The sequence below is a fragment of the Chiloscyllium plagiosum genome, unplaced genomic scaffold (assembly GCF_037043375.1).
Source record: "Chiloscyllium plagiosum isolate Xiang-an unplaced genomic scaffold, Cpla_swu_hap1 HiC_scaffold_6, whole genome shotgun sequence".
NCBI classification, from domain to species: domain Eukaryota; kingdom Metazoa; phylum Chordata; class Chondrichthyes; order Orectolobiformes; family Hemiscylliidae; genus Chiloscyllium; species Chiloscyllium plagiosum.
In genome coordinates, this window is record NW_028270144.1 from 14,694,022 (window position 1) to 14,707,069 (window position 13,048).

The 13,048-nt window shown below is 44.1% G+C and overlaps 1 protein-coding gene across 9 annotated transcripts in view; it reads left to right on the forward strand.

Moving 5' to 3' along the window:
• Positions 1–13,048, forward strand: part of LOC122550461 (nectin-3-like) — a 105,958-nt gene that overhangs the window by 71,994 nt on the left and 20,916 nt on the right. The window lies entirely within an intron of this gene.

Sequence of the window (13,048 nt, forward strand, 5' to 3'; positions counted from 1 at the left end):
TATTTACCTGGGTGGCAACTTTCAGAGATCTGTGTACATGGACACCAAGATCCCTCTGCTCATCCACACTACCAAGTATCCGATCATTAGCCCAGTACCCCATCTTTTTGTTATTCTTCCCAAAGTGAATCACCTCACACTTAGCTACATTGAATTCCATTTGCCACCTTTCTGCCCAGCTCTGCAGCTTCTCTATATCCTGCTGTAACCTGCCACATCCTTCCTCACTGTCAACAACTCCTCCGACTTTCGTATCATCCGCAAACTTGCTCACCCAACCTTCTAACCCCTCTTCCAGGTCATTTATAAAAATGACAAACAGCAATGGTCCCAAAACAGATCCTTGCGGAACACCGCTAGTGACGGCACTCCATGAAGAAACTTTGCCATCAACTACTACCCTCTGTCTTCTTCCATCCAGCCAATTCCTAATCCAAACCTCCAACTCACCCTCAATGCCATATCTCCGTATTTTCTGCAGTAGCCTACCATGGGGAACCTTATCAAACGCCTTACTAAAATCCATATATACCACATCTACCGCTTTCCCCTCATCAACCTCCTTCGTCACCTTTTCAAAGAATTCAATAAGGTTTGTGAGGCACGACCTGCCCTTCACAAAACCATGCTGACTATCCTTGATCACATTATTCCTATCCAGATGTGCATAAATCCTATCCCTTACAATTCTCTCTAAGACTTTGCCCACAACAGAAGTGAGACTCACCGGCCTATAGTTACTAGGGTTATCCCTACTCCCCTTTTTGAACAAGGGAACCACATTTGCTATCCTCCAGTCTTCTGGCACTACTCCAGTAGACAAAGAGGACATAAAAATCAAGGCCAATGGCTCTGCAATCTCCTCCCTTGCTTCCCAGAGAATCCTAGGATAAATGCCATCAGGCCCAGGGGACTTATCTATTTTCACCTTTTCCAGGATTTCCAACACCTCTTCTCTACATACCTCAAAGCCATCCATTCTACTTATTTGTGACTCAGTATTCACATCGACGACACTGCCCTGTTCCTGAGTAAATACTGAAGAAAAGTATTCATTCAGTGTCTCCCCAATCTCTTCCGCCTCCACACGCAACTTCCCACTACTATCCTTGACTGGACCTATTCCTACCCTAGTCATTCTTTTATTCCTAACATACCTATAGAAAGCCTTAGGGTTTTCCCTAATCCTACCGACTAAGGACCTTTCATGTCCCCTCCTTGCTGCTCTTAGCTCTCTCTTCAGGTCCTTCCTGGCTACCCTATAACTCTCAATCGCCCCAATTGAACCTTCACGTCTCATCTTGAGATAGGCCGCCCTCTTCCATTTAACAAGGGATTCCAATTCCTTATTAAACCACGGCTCCCTCGCACGACCCTTTCCTCCCTGCCTGACAGGTACATAATTATCAAGGACACTCAATAGTTGCTCCTTGAACAAGCTCCACATATCATTTACACTCTTGCCTTGGAGTCTACTTTTCCAAGCCACACATCCTAAGTCATGCCTCACCGCATCATAATTTCCCTGACCCCAGCTATAACTCTTGCCCTGTAGTACACACTTATCCCTCTCCATCACGAGAGTAAAAATCACCGAATTATGGTCACTATCCCCAAAGTGCTCACCTACCTCTAATTCTAACACCTGGCCTGGTTCGTTACCCAGAACCAAATCCAGTATGGCCTCACCTCTTGTTGGCCTGTCTACATATTGTGTCAGGAAACTCTCCTGCACACATTGAACAAACACTGACCCATCTAACGAACTTGAGCTATAGCTTTCCCAATCAATATCAGGAAAGTTAAAGTCCCCCATAACAACCACCCTATTACTGTCACTCATCTCCTGAATCACCTTCCCTATCCTTTCTTCAATGATTCTAGGACTATTAGGAGGCCTGTAAAACACTCCTAACAGGGTGACCTCACCTTTCCTATTCCTAACCTCAGCCCAAACTACCTCAGATGGCAAGTCCTCATCCATCGTCCTTTCCACCACTGTAATACTATCTTTGACAAGCAATGCCACACCTCCCCCTCTTTTACACCCACCTCTGACCCTACTAAAACATTTAAATCCTGGAACCTGCAACAGCCAATCCTGTCCCTGTTCTAGCCATGTCTCCGTAATAGCCACAACATCGAAGTCCCAGGTACCAACCCACGCTGCAAGTTCACCTACCTTATTTCGTATACTTCTTGCATTGAAGTATACACACTTCAAGCCACTTTCCTGTTTACAGACACCCTCCTTGGAAATTGATGCCATGTTCCTAACCTCCCTACACTCCAGGCCCTGCACCCTGAAGCTACAATCTGGGTTCCCATGCCCCTGCAGAGTTAGTTTAAACCCCCCCCAAGAGCACTAGCAAACCTCCCCCCAAGGATACTGGTGCCCTCAGGTTCAGGTGTAGACCATCCTGTTTATAGAGGTCCCACCGTCCCCAGAAAGAACCCCAGTTATCCAAAAACCGGAATCCCTCCCTCCTGCACCATCCCTGTAGCCACGCATTTAAGTGTTCTCTTTCCCTATTCCTCGAATCTCTATCACGTGGCACGGGTAACAAACCAGAGACAACAACTCTGTTCGTTCTAACTCTGAGCTTCCAACCTAGCTCCCTGAAAGCCTGTCTAACATCCTCGGCACTCCTTCTACCCATGCTGTGCAGTTAATGATTCTTCAGAGGGCTCAGATATCTTGCAAAAATTTAAGCAGAGAGCATCTTCAAGGTGCCTTAAGTGTAAAATAAATGAGGTAACCTCACTCTTTGTTTGTGGTATTGCGCCAGGCTCTGAGCATATTGAAGCGCTGTGGCAGGAGTAATGGAGAGGGTCTTGGGGACAGAAGTCAAGGTGGATCCAGTTTCTCCTGGGTTGACCGAATTTATCTCCCTTAGATATACATGGGAAAAAGAGTTTTAACATCCTCAGTTTTTGTGCAAGTCTGAGAACCCCCTGGGTCTATTGGGGTGACATAAGTTAATTATGGGCCACATTCCTTTGGACTTGCTTACAAACATGGTGTACCAGAAAATAGACAATTTTTATAAGATGTGGCAGCACTTTCTGAATTATTTGGAAGAGGATCTGTCCGCCATTTATATTAGGGCTTTTGCCTAGTCATGATGGTTTAGTTTAATAAGCCTAAAGTCCTGGGAGGAAGAATTTCGAACAAATGTGGGTTTAATAATTAATGCTCTCAAAGGTTTGAGAGTTGTGATCTTGTTACGCTGAGTGACATTATTTATTTACTTAATTATTGATGTATAATGAGGGTAGTTGAGAGTTTTTGCAAGGTTTGTGAAGGTTTGTTGAGAGTTGAGAGTCCTTTTGAAAAGTAGTATAGTAGTTTGTTTATTGTTGTTTTTGTTGTAATAATATTATATTTTCATATTTTTGCATATCTATAATTTTGTTAAATTAAAATTATTTTTTTAAAAACTGGGTGGTTGAAAAACAAAGGCTTGTATACGTAGACCACATTTCATGATCACCAAATGTCTCAAAGCATTTTATGGCCAATGGAGTACCTTTTAGAGTCATAGAGATGTACAGCATGGAAACAGACCCTCCTGTCCAACCTGTCCATGCCGACCAGATATCCCAACCCAATCTAGTCCCACCTGCCAGCACCCGGCCCATATCCCTCCAAACCCTTCCTATTCATATACCCATCCAAATGCCTCTTAAATGTTGCAATTGTACCAGCCTCAACCACATCTTCTGGCAGCTCATTCCATACATGTACCACCCTCTGTATGAAAACGTTGCCCCTTAGGTCTCTTTTATATTTTTCCCCTCTCACCCTAAATCTACGCCCACTACTTCTGGACTCCCCAACCCCAGGGAAAAGACTTTGTCTATTATCCTATCCATGCCCCTCATAATTTTGTAAACCTCTATAGGGTCACCTCTCAGCCTCCGGCGCTCCAGGGAAAACAGTCCCAGCCTGTTCAGTCTCTCCCCATAGTGCAAATCCTCCAATCCTGGCAACATCCTTATAAATCTTTTCTGAACCCTTTCAAGTTTCACAACATCTTTCCGATAGGAAGGAGACCAGAATTTCACGCAATATTCCAACAGTGGCCTAACCAATGTCCTGTACAGCTGCAACATGACCTCCCAACCCCTGTACTCAATACTCTGACCAATAAAGGAAAGCATACCAAACGCCTTCTTCACTATCCTATCTACCTGCGACTCTACTTTCAAGGAGCTATGAACTTGCACTCCAAGATGTCTTTGTTCAGAAGCACTCCCTAGGACCTTACCATTAAGTGTATAAGTCCTTCTAAGATTTGCTTTCCCAAAATGCAGCACCTATCATTTATCTGAATTAAACTCCATCAGCCACTTCTCAGCCCATTGGCCCATCTGGTCCAGATCCTGTTGTAATCTGCGGTAACCCTCTTCGCTGTCCACTACACCTCCAATTTTGGTGTCATCTGCAAACTTACTAACTGTACCTCTTATGCTCGCATCCAAATCATTTATGTAAATGACAGAAAGTAGAGGACCCAGCACTAATCCTTGTGGCACTCCACTGGTCACAGGCCTCCAGTCTGAAAAATAACCCTCCACCACCACCTTCTGTCATCTTCCTTTGAGCCAGTTCTGTATCCAAATGGCTTGTTCTCCCTGTATTCCATGAGATCTAACCTTGCTAATCAGTCTCCCATGGGGAACCTTGTCGAACGCTTTACTGAAGTCCATATAGATCACATCTACTGCTCTGCCCTCATCAATCTTCTTTGTTACTTCTTCAAAAAAACTCAATCAAGTTTGTGAGACATGATTTCCCACGCACAAAGCTATGTTGACTATCCCTAATCAGTCCTTGTCTTTCCAAATACATGTACATCCTGTCCCTCAGCTTTCCCTCCAACAACTTGCCCATCACCGAGGTCAGGCTCACCGGTCTATAGTTCCCCAGCTTGTCTTTACCCTCCTCTTAAACAGTGGCACCATGTTTGCCAACCTCCAGTCTTCCGGCACTTCACCTGTCATTATCGATGATACAAATATCTCAGCAAGAGGTCCAGCAATTGCTTCTCTAGCTTCCCACAGAGCTCTCGGGTACACCTGATCAGGTCCTGGGGATTTATCCACCTTTAACCGTTTCAAGACATCCAGCACTTCCTCCTCTGTAATCTGAACATTTTATAAGATGTCTCCATCCATTTCCCTACAGTCTATATCTTCCATATCCTTTTCCACAGTACATACTGATGCAAAATATTCATTTAGTATCTCCCCCATTTTCTGTGGCTCCACACAAAGGCCACCTTGCTGATCTTTGAGGGGCCCTATTCTCTCCCTAGTTACCCTTTTGTCCTTAATATATTTGTAAAAACCCTTTGGATTCTCCTAAATTCTGTTTGCCAAAACTATCTCATGTCCCCATTTTGCCATCCTAATTTCCCTCTTACGTATACTCCCACTTCCTTTATACTCTTCTAAGGATTCACTCGATCTATCCTGTCTATACCTGACAAATGCTTCCTTCTTTTTCTTAACCAAACTCTCAATTTCTTTAGTCAGCCAGCATTCCCTATACCTACCAGCCTTCCCTTTCACCCCGACAGGAATATACTTTCTCTGGATTCTTGTTATCTCATTTCTGAAGGCTTCCCATTCCCTTTGCCTGCGAACATCTGCCTCCAATCAGCTTTCGAAAGTTCTTGCCTAATATCATCAAAATTGGCCTTTCTCCAATTTAGAACTTCAACTTTTAGATCTGGTCTATCCTTTTCCAACACTATTTTAAAACGAATAGAATTATGGTCGCTGGTCCCAAAGTGCTCCCCCACTGACACCTCAGTCACCTGCCCTGCCTTATTTCCCAAGAGTAGGTCAAGTTTTGCACCTTCTCTTGTAGGTACATCCACATACTGAATCAAAAAATTGTTTTGTACACACTTAAGAAATTCCTCTCCATCTAAACCTTTAACACTATGGCAGTCCCAGTCAATGTTTGGAAAGTTAAAATCCCCTACCAAAACTACCCTATTATTCTTACAGATAGCTGAGATCTCCTTACAAGTTTGTTTCTCAATTTTCCTCTGCCTATTGGGGGGGTCTGTAATACAATCCCAATAAGGTGATCATCCCTTTCTTATTTCTCAGTTCCACCCAAATAACTTCCCTGGATGTATTTCTGGGAATATCCTCCCTCAGCACAGCTGTAATGCTATCCCTTATCAAAAATGCCACTCCCCCTTCTCTCTTGCCTCCCTTTCTATCCTTCCTGTAGCATTTGTGTCCTGGAACATTAAGCTGCCAGTCCTGCCCATCCCTGAGCCATGTTTCCGTAATTGCTATGATATCCCAGTCCCATGTTCCGAACCACGCCCTAAGTTCATCTGCCTTCCCTGTTAGGCCCCTTGCATTGAAATAAATACAGTTTAATTTATTAGTCCTACCTTGTCCCTGCCTGCTCTGACTGTTTGACTCACTTCTGTTCACAGCTGTACCCGTCTCAGATCGATCTCTTTCCTCACTATCTCCCGGGTCCCACCACCCCCACCTGACTAACTTAAATCCTCCCGAGCAGTTCTAGCAAATTTCCCTGCCAGTTTATTAGTCCCCTTCCAATTTAGGTGCAATCTGTCCTTCTTGTACAGTTCACTTCTTCCCCAAAAGAGATTCCAATGCTCCAAAAATGTGAATCCTTCTCCCATACACCAGCTCCTCAGTCATGCATTCATCTGCTCTATCTTCCTATTCCTGCCCTCACTAGCTCGTAGCACTGGGAGTAATCCAGATATTACTACCCTTGAGGACCTCCTTTTTGAATTTCTGCCTAACTCTCTGTAATGTCCCTTCAGAATCTCAACCTTTTCCCTTCCTATATCGTTGGTTCCAATGTGGACAATGACCTCTTGCTGGCCCCTCTCCCCCGTGAGAACATTCTGCACCCTCTCTGAGACATCCTTGATCCTGGCACCAGGGAAGTAACACACCATTCTGCTTTTTCTCTTCTGGCCACAGAAATGTCTGCCTGTACCTCGGACTACAAATTCTCCTAACACAGTTGATCTCTTGGAAGCCGATGTACCCCTTGTTGCATTAGAGCCAGTCTCAATACCAGAAACTTGGCTGTTCGTGCTACGTTCCCCTGAAAATCCATCACCCCCTATGTTTTCCAAAACAGCATACCTGTTTGAAATAGGTATATCCACAAAAGACTCTTCCTGGAGTTAACCCATCTATGTTTTGAAGTGTAATAATGAATATGATGGATGAAATATTATAGCTCATGTGCATTCAGTGAATGCCCACAAGCAGCAATGCTATAATGCCCAAATAATACTTTTTTTTAATGTGATGTTGATTGAGAAATACATTTTGGCCAAGACACCAGGGATAACTGTCCATGGAATAGTGGCATTGGATCTTTTACATTTGTAGAATAAAGGCCTAACTTTTATGCTCCTCTTAAAATAGCTGCTGAGTATTTGCATAAAGGAGGTATGTCACATTGTACTGATGAGAATCAGGAGAATCTCATCAAGGAGCAGTGGCTGTGATAACCTTGTGCTTAGTAAATCTCTATATCGTTATGAGTGTTTCACTTTAAAGGTTACTTTGAAAATATCTTTGCCTCTAGTCAGATCTCTTGCTAAAAGTATCCAACATCTTAGATATGAATGTAGAAGGTAAGGTTAGTAAGTTTGCTGATGACCCTAGAATTGGTGGTATAGTTATCAGCCAGCAGGTTATCTCAGAGCACAACAGGATCTTGATCAGATGTGCCCATGGGCTGAGGAGTTTAATTTAGGTAAATGTGATTTTCTGCATTTTTGAATGGCAAATAAGGGCGGGACTTATACACTTCATGGTAAGGTCCTGGGGAGTGTTGTGGAACAAAGAGACCTTGGAGTGCAGGTTCATACTTTCTGAAAAGTAGATTACTCCCAGTGCTACGAGCTAGTGAGGGCAGGAATAGGAAGATAGAGCAGATGAATGCATGACTGAGGAGCTGGTGTATGGGAGAAGGATTCACATTTTTGGATCATTGGAATCTCTTTTGGGGAAGAAGTGAACTGTACAAGAAGGACAGATTGCACCTAAATTGGAAGGGGACTAATAAACTGGCAGGGAAATTTGCTAGAACTGCTCGGGAGGATTTAAGTTAGTCAGGTGGGGGTGGTGGGACCCAGGGAGATAGTGAGGAAAGAGATCGATCTGAGACGGGTACAGCTGTGAACAGAAGTGAGTGAAGAAAGCTTTCGATATGCTTACCTTTATTGGTCAATGCATTGAGTACAGGAGTTGGGAAGACATTGTGGCTGTACAGGACATTGGTTAGGCCACTTTTGGGATACTGCATTTAATTCTGGGCTCCCTGCCATTATGAAGGATATTGTAAAAGGGTTCAGAATAAACTTATAAGCATGTTGCCAGGGTTGGAGGGTTTAAACTATAGGGATTACTATTTGAAAGGCATCTGGGTTGGTATTTAAGGAGGAAAGAAGCAGAGGGATATGGGCCAAGTGCTGGCAAATAGGACTAGATTCATTTAGGATGTCTAATCAGCGTAGATGAATTGGACCGAATGGTCTGTTTCTGTGCTGCACAGCTCATTGACTCTATGATTCAATGACAACATCACTATTCATAGCCTCTGGTTTAACATCTCAGTCTCGGTGACAAATTGATCAAGGAGTTCCCCAAACTTGTCAGAGGGGAGAGTTGGGAAGACAGTGGGCATGCTTAAAACAAATGTAATTTACCTTTGCATTCTCGGATAATCTTAGTGGACAAGAGCAAGGCCCACTGTGCTTTGGGTTCTCTAACCTAATATGGAGAATGGCTAAACTACATATCTGCCATTCCTCTTCAAGTCTGCATCTCTTGGACAAAAAGAAGTGGGATTAAGGGACTGTTTCAGCAAAAGAGTCAAGAGGAAGTGAATAATGATTTTAAAATGGGATGAAGACATAGAAATTGCAGGTGAGGGTTTGTTGAGACTGGAGAAATGTGGTGAATGGAGGGCCAACAGTAATATGCCTTTGAGATGGCAGTGAGTTTGATCTTGGCTATTTACATCTAAATCTGGCTTGTAATTCAGTCTGGACATTCTCCATATGCCAAGATTTCTAAACAAAGTACATTGAAACATTGAGTTTAGTTTTTACACTCAGTAGATGAAAGCATGAAAATTCTTTAATCCATTCACAGTGAAGAATGCCAGTCAGAAGGGGCCATCGTTTAGCTCATGTAGAATTGAAAGTAACATCATAAGGTCAGTATTCTTCTTAAAGCAGGGATTTTGCCAGATTGGTGGAACAACAGATGAAGCTTTATTCTGTTGAAAGTCAGAACACTGCAATTATTTAAAATCTGAAAGAAACAGCACTAGGACTTCAAGTCAATGACGCTTCATCAGAACTAGGAAAAGCAAAAGTAATAAGATTTGAGTGAGAGGGCAGGATGTGAACTTCTTAGCTCATGTGAATGTCATGAGACATTAAACAGCTGCAGCTGTGTATAACATTAGCTGTTTTCATTGAGGCTGAGATCCTCCGAAAATACGTTCGTGTGGATGTTTGTTTCATCAGGACAGATGTGATGGAGGCAGAGAATTTGGGAAAATGCTGTAGAATCCTGGCTCTGAGTATGGCATGAGGAAATGGGCAGTGGGAGCCAGTGAGTTAATATTCAAAATTTATCAACACAGAGGCACAGAAGGGCAAGTGGACAACAGGATAAGCTGAATTTAATTATTTTGTGGTCCTCTTCTTTCTTCCATAGGTGATCTTATTTTTAAAATAAATATTCTTTGGGTAAATCTTATAAGGGGCAGAGTGCTGCGAGCTATGTTGAGACTTGTGGCAGAATCATACAAGAAGTACAGTGAGGCCTATATCAACATTGACAGTAACTCGCTGCATCTATTATGCATGTGGCAAGGAGAGTTTCTTGCTAGTTGCAAATTAAAGAGAAATTATAACTTTTTAAATGCCTTAACCCTACAATTAACTTTACTAATTCAACTTCATATCTTAGCAAATGTGCTAAACAAGCTAAATGTCAAAGTGGGTACTTGGAGACTTCAATTTGTCACTGGCTGTGAACACCCTCCATGTATTGCATCAAACAGTTTCGCAGGGTATAATTGATGGGCTTGAGACACAGGAACCCCACTTGCATGGATAGTTGGCATCCAACATCTGGCAACTTCTCACAACCATCATGGCACCTCTTCGCTACCATCACCTCCCCCCCCCCCCCCCCCCAACATGCACAATCATACACAGAAGGACACACTGTGAACTAACATTGAAAGACTGCTACAAGGATACTTGCACAGGACCAATGCGCAGACAGTTTCCCAGCCCACAGCTTGTGGATTGAGCTACATCTCAGGCCTGCTCACTTGTGCTCTTCGGACACTCACACCATCCTTGCCTTGCAATTCTATGGTCAAACAACCATAGAATCCTTACAACGAGAGAAACAGGTCATTTGGCCCAACAAATCCACACTGACTCTCCACCCAGACACACCTCCTGCCCTATCACTGTAACCCTGCATTTCCCATCGGTAATTCACCTAACTACACATACCTGCTCACTGTGGGCAATTTAACATCCACCTAACCTTTGTACTGTGGGAGGAGACTGGAGCAGCCAGAGGGGACCCATGCAGACACAGGAAGAATGTTCAAACTCCACACGGACAGTTGTCCTAGGCTGGGATTGAATGTGAGACTCTAGTGCTGTGAGCCAACAGTGCCAACCACTGAGCCACTGTGCCACCAGGCAGCTTGCCTTGCTAGTCAGCAGTCCTCAGTCAAGAAGGAGGCCATCTTGCTGGATGACATATGCACTGTCAATCTCATATCTGCTCCATGTGACAGCAATTTACATGACAAATAGACTGCATGTGCAACAAGCAGGTAGCATGTTTCAAAGTTGTAGGAGAGTAATCGTCATTTAAGTCCATGGGGACATCCATCAGTCATGGAGTTCCAACACTGTAAGTCATGAGCTCTTGACATTCCTGGTGATTGGACCATGGTCAGGGCATTCTCAGTCAGGGGAGCCTGTGCCTCTGAATTCCAGGGAATGGCCAGTTTGGGGTTTCTAGGGTGAACACAGTGGGGGAGATATCCCTGCCATCAGTCAGGGATGTGGACACTTCATCTGCAGGCTATCTCATTAGGTCGCTGAAGAAGATGGTCCAATATCAGTCTTTTTAGTCCATCCAGAGAAATTATTTAGAAAGCACGGTATGGAGAGAAAAGAGGGGGAGCCAACGCTGCAGGAGCAAGACTCTAAAATTTTTCTTTGGGATGCAGACTGGAGAAAGTGAAAATAATAATAGTGAACGGTATCAGCCACAGTGAGATATGGCCGGGAAAGGGGTCTGTGGGGACGGGTGTTTATCTGTGGTCAAGAGCACCCTAACTTCAAAGGAGGGGACAGTGTATGACCACACCAGGCATAGTCACTTCTTATGGCAGGGGCTGAGGTGGAAAATTGAACATGTGAATGCTTGAGTGGACAGGTTGAGAGGAAACCTGAGAGTTGCAAAGCCTATGAGGCTAGTTGGAAGAGTTTTGATAAAGTGGAGTTGGATGTTCAGGGTCTCACCAACACGTAGAGGTAAAAGCTGGCAGTGAGTGACCAAAGATTGCATGTGTCACACCCTCACTTGTGTTGTGCTGGAAATTGAAAGTGTGCAATGGGGGAGAAAATGACTGCGTGCACTGGGAGTGAGTGGGTTAAATGACTCAGCGTGTAAAGGAGAGGGGCTGCAGGACCGACTGATGTAAAGCCCTTGAAATGGAAACAATATTACACACAAACACATGCACTATGGAGGACAAAGACTGATGGGGTCCCTAATCCCTGAGTATCTGAAGGCAGTGGCTCTCCACCTCCCTGCCCTACACATTGTTGACCATCTCGCTCACACCAACACTGGACATAGATGCCAGTGATTGAGTTGGAATGTTGTAGTGCGAAGGGCAGATGTGCCATCAGGACCCATTGTTGAAAAGTGTGGTGCTAGAAAAGCACAACCTGTAAGTCAGCATCCGAGGAGCAGGAAAATCAATGTTCTGTGTGTAAGCCCTTCATTAGGATTGAGTCTTATTCCTGATGAAGGACTTATGACCAAAGCTTCGATTCTCCTCCACCTCGGACACTGCCTGATTGGCTGTGCTTTTCAAGCACCACATTCTTCAGCTCTGATATCCAGCATTTGCAGTCCTCATTTCCTCCATCAGGATCCATTGCCTTGTATAAGCTTTGGTCTTGAGGTTTCCAAATGCTGCAGCAAACTGTCAGCGCAGACATTGATCCATGATACATCATGTATAGTCAAAAAGTTAGGCATCATGCCGACGCAGTTATATTCAGTGCTACAGTATGGGTCAAACAAACACACAGAGTCATAGAGTTGTACAGCATGGAACAGACCCTTTGGTCCAACTCGTCCCGACCCAATCTAGACCCACCTGCCAGCATCCGGCCCATGACCCTCCAAACCCTTCCTATTCATATACCCATCCAAATGCCACTTAAATTATGAATTGTACCAGCCTCCACCACTTCCTCTGGCAGCTCATTCCACACATGTACCATCCTCTGCATGAAAAGGTTGCCCCTTAGGTCCCTTTTATATCTTTCCCCTCTCACCCTAAGCCTATGCCTTCTAGTTCTGAACTCCCCCACCCCAGAGAAAATACTTTGCGTAATTATCCTATCTATGCCCCTCATGATTTTATAAACCTATATAAGGTCACCCCTCAGCCTCCGACGCTCCAGAGAAAATAGCCTCAGCCTATTCAACCTCTCCCTATAGCTCAAATCCTCCAACTCTGGCAACGTCCTTGTGAACCTTTTCTGAACCCTTTCAAGTTTCATAACATCCTTCCGATAGGAAGAAGACCAGAATTGCATGCAATATTCCAAAAGTGGCCTAACTAATGTCCTGTACAGCCGCAACATGTCCTCCCAACTCCTGTACTCAATACTCTGACCAATAAAGGTTACTAAAGCCTTCCTAAACGCATCCTTCACTATCCTATCTACCC